This window comes from Apteryx rowi, unplaced genomic scaffold (assembly GCF_003343035.1).
Source record: "Apteryx rowi isolate R43461 unplaced genomic scaffold, aptRow1 scaffold_247, whole genome shotgun sequence".
In the NCBI taxonomy this organism is placed as follows: domain Eukaryota; kingdom Metazoa; phylum Chordata; class Aves; order Apterygiformes; family Apterygidae; genus Apteryx; species Apteryx rowi.
In genome coordinates, this window is record NW_020448830.1 from 639122 (window position 1) to 643831 (window position 4710).

Below are 4710 nucleotides of genomic sequence, written 5' to 3' on the forward strand. Positions count from 1 at the left end.
GTGACCAGAGGTGGGTGCTGAGGAGGGAGAGCGGTGACCAGAGGTGGGTGCTGAGGAGGGAGCGTGGTGAGCCGCATATGGGTGCTCAGCCTTGTGCCCCTGCCTGAGCCTGGGGCGCGCTTTGTGCCAGCCATAGGGGCATCCTGAGGCACCAGGGGGATCCTGCTTGTTGCCATGTTGTCCCCCACCAGCCCCCATTTTGGCACAGCAGTTTGACAGAAGCCAGCGCCGCTTTGCCCTGGGATTCGGCAATGTAAATACAGTGTCCCGCACGCATGTGACAGCAGGGCAATGAGGCCGCGGTGGGGTAGCTTACTGCAGGCCTTGGGCCCTTTCTGTCTGCCTGGGACTGTGTCTGGTGAACGGCACTGCCTGTGGCTTTTCACGTTTACTGGGACTCTGAGAGCTGGTGAGGATCTGAACCAGACAGTGTAGCTCATCCCACTTTGCATGGACGGCCATGAGGAGCTGGGCCCTCYGGGGCTCTTCCCACGCCTTGGGTGCAAGGATGTGCAAATACACACCAGCCACCCTCCCAGGAATGGGTTGCAAAATGCTGTCGCCCTTTACAAAGGAAGGCAGGTTTCCAACACCAAAAGCTTATCTGCCTTTAAGTGCTCCAGAGTAATGGAAAGCATTGTGCCAGGAYTGTGATGCCTCCAAGAAGGAAGGATAACGTGACACTAATTTCTGAATGTGAGCAGTGAGACATCATGTCAAAGGGCTTCTTAAATTCATTTTTAATAAAACAGGATACTTTAACAGGGGTATGGTATAATATTTCCATGTGAGGGGCGAGGCTGTGTGTTAAGTATTACAAAATTAATTACTAGCAGCTACTGAGATAAGATAAGCTTCACAGAAGTGGACTACAGCAGGTCAAGGAAAGGGGGAAGAAAATGAGGGAGTGGGAGCACAGGGAAAGCTCAATAAGAAAAAAAATATATTCGAAATTTGCCAAGTGCAATAAATGCTGTGGAGATTTTTTTGAACAGTTGGAAAAGTTCCTTTTTAACATAGGCGGGACTAAAATACAGATGACATAGAATTCCTGTTACATGTTTTTGTTCCTTTCTCCTTATTGGAGAAAGATTTATTTGAAAGTAAAAGGATATTTCTATCTTGTTTCTTTGTTTTTCTGCACTCGCTATCACTGTGTGCACGGTTAGTTTCCACAATGTTGTCAGGCACTTGGGCTCTCATCCAGCAAATACTTAAGCACACGTGTAACGTCCCAGTCAGTGTAAGGTTATCCATGTGCTTAGATGACTTTGGGTCAGGATCTTAATAGCTCTGCTGCTCAGATGTGCCTTGCACACAGCAAGGAGCAGACACAGAAGAGCTAGACAATTAGCAAATGTTATTGTGAGACCAAAGAGATACTGGCAAGAGGGCTCAGGGCTAATTCATTACCTGAAATATTATTTGGATCTGGGAAAAAATAATTGGCAAGTCTGTTTTTCCTCCAAAAAGTGCTGCTTTTGGGCACTTGAAGCAATCTGCAAATTCATTCCAAATGAGTCAGGTTAGCTTAAACAGTGCAAACAACAGAGTTTGGTGAGCACTGCTGGCTTGGGGAGGGGAGCTCCCTAACCACACAGCGCCCCAGGTGGAGGGATGGCAGTGGGCAGGTGATGGTGACCTCCCACCCACACAGCTCCTCACTGAAGTCCAGCTCCAAATGAAGACCTTTGTTTCCATATATCCTTGGCTTTTTTTAAAAGATRTCCAAAATTCTGTCATTGATCCAAAGTGATTTTTTTCCCATGCATATTGCCAAGTAATCAATTCTTGTTTGATCCAAATTATTTTTCCCTGGTTTCTTTCAGCTTGGTCCCCCGATGAGAAAAAAAGAAGACGTGCACAGCTCAAGTGCATCAATTAACTGAAAGCATCCACATTCAGCTACAAGATAATTCTGGCTGGTCCCTTAGGAGGTGCTGATTGTGGTTAATAGATGACGGGATTTTTTTCCAGCTAATAGTATTTCATTTTTTCATCTACTCTCTCAAGTTTTTGACCTTGTCTCCTGGTGCTTCACTGCCAGCAAGGTGGGATTCGTGCAAGGGTGCATTTTCATCTTTTCAGGGCTACTAAGATGATTAAGGGATTGGAGCACCTCTCATATGAGGAAAGGCTGAGAGAGCTGGGACTGTTCAGCCTGGAAAAGAGAAGACTAAGGGGGGATCTTATCAATGTTTATAAGTATCTGAAGGGAGGATGTAAAGAGGATGGGGCCAGACTCTTTTCAGTGGTGCCCAGCGATAGGAYGAGAGGCAACAGGCACAAACTGAAACACAAGAAGTTCTGTCTGAACATGAGRAAAAACTTTTTCACTGTGAGGGTGACAGAGCACTGGAACAGGTTGCCCAGAGAGGTTGTGGAGTYTCCTTCCTTGGAGATATTCAAAAGCTGTCTGGACACAATCCTTGGAAGCATGCTCTAGGTGACCCTACTTGAGCAGGGGGGTTGGACTAGATGATCTCCAGAGGTTCCTTCCAACCTCAACCCTTCTGTGATTCTGTGTGATTCTGTGATCTAGCACAATTGCTACTACCCAGAGGCCAAATGTGTGATGTGGTGGCCAACCTCAGCTCCTCTTGCTCCCCCTGCCTGCACAGGCTGGAGGTCATTCCCCACAGGTGGCTATGATGAGGCCACCCTGTTGGGGGAGAGGTTTAGCCACATAGATACCAGCTATGCTGTGACACCTAGTCTCTGTGCCAGAGAATGGGCCCTGGCTCCTTATAGCTACCAGTATAGATGTAGTCTTGGATGATCTACAAGGTGGCAGAAAGCGGATTTCATCTTACTTGTGTCTCAGGATGCTTTTCCTGTCTAACTGATAACAGTACAGATGAGGGTGAGAAACCAACCCTACATTGCAAGGGAAATGTGGAAGAAGAGGCAGGGAGGGGGGCAGACATGGACTTCAGCATGGTGGAGGATGCGGAGGAGCAGGGGGGCAGGCAGGGCCCTGCTGCTGGAGTAAGGAGGAGCAGCCAGGGACGAGSAGCCACCAGCTGCCACCTGCGGGGTTGCCAGGAGCAGAGCTGGGGAAGGTTTGGCAAGTGACGGTGGAGAGCTGGTGGACGTACTCGTCAGTGGGAACAAGTGACGTCATCTGTGGGGGAGATGCTGCTGATGGCTTTCCTCCCTGTGGGAGGAGGCACCTGCTCCTATTTGGACCTGGGGACTTGCGCTCCTTCCCCAAGCCACAGGAAATTCTTACTTTCTCCACCTCTCCATCTCCCCATATTTCCCCTTGTCAGGTAGTAAAAAAGCCGTGAACTGAGCTGCCTAAACACAAGAGACTTGGTTTTAAAGTACATAAAAATTTTTAAAGCTCAAGTGAAAGGCTGTTGCATAGATCTCAGTATGTCTCMCTCTGTCCAAAGAAATCATTTTAATCAGGTCTAGAGGCAAATGATGGCATTATTTAAGCTCAAGTGCCAGAAAAGTTATTTTAGACCAAGCAATCCTTTCTGTGGTATATTACAAAAAGACTGCTTGTGGTGCAAAAGCCCTCCACCATTCCTCAGTGTTACATGTCAGAGGTCCTCATACAGGGAAGGACACCCACTGCCAATGCTTGTATCCTCCTAGTGTTCAGGTTTGGTGGTTCTTCTCATTGCTAGAAAGGGCAGTGATGAGGAAAATCTCAAAAGCAGCACTGCAAGTTACTGGACATGAAGCCAGACTTATTGATCCCTAAAGCGGAATCATTAATGTTCCTTGAGAACAGGAATTGGTGGCACTAAAGGGATATGACAAAAAAGTGGAGGGCATCGGATTTTTTTACAGTGCTGCATTCATGGGAAGCCATCTTCCACCTGATTTGACTTGAATAATAATGCTTTCACTGGGCCACCTTCAGTGAATGGGGCAGAGTAAACCACTTTTGTTTATTGTTTTTATTTCAAAAATCCCTTTGCTTGCAATGCCATGTCAGCTGTTAGAAAACTAAAATGTCTTTTCCTGTAGGTTTTTTTCCACCCTGTTTTTCTGTGAGAGCAAAAGTCAACATGACAACATTTTGCTGAGCCCTGTTTCTGTCTCTTTTTTTATCTGTATTACTGATGCCAATGGAAACATAAGTCTTTCAAATGGCGAGCTGCAGAGACCAGCAAAATACATGGTTTTTTTGATATATTACATTAAAATAATGCCTGCTTGGGGCTTTTTCCTTTTGTTTTTAAAAGCAGCAAAAAGTCATGGATATTTGAAAGAAGATTTCAAGATGAAGCACTTTTTAAAATGTTTTAGTAAAAGAAAAGTCAAGATGTTTTAATAAATGTTTTAGTAAAAGAAAAATCAAGAGTGGATTCTCAGCTGCTTAAATTGATATAACTTCTTTCTGAGTGCAAGGTTGTTTTGGTGATTGAAATTAGGGAAGATCTAGTCTTTCATGGGTTCAAAGGTCAGCCCATATAGTATTTCTGCTCCCTGTGTGTCTTCTATTTTATGGGCAAAAAAATGTTATCTATTGTTAGCACTGTAGAGTCAAAACAAGTATGGGAAGAAAAGCTGGATTCTGTTCCTCTTTGTAGTATTATATATGTGTGTAAATTATTACATATGTTCAGATACATGTGTATTATCAGTGTATTTGTATATTAAAGATACGTATGTCATATGTTTATTATTACGTATAGCACACATTGCTGCACTCAGTGAAGCTCTGGTAGATCGTCCGCTGTCTTGAGGGTG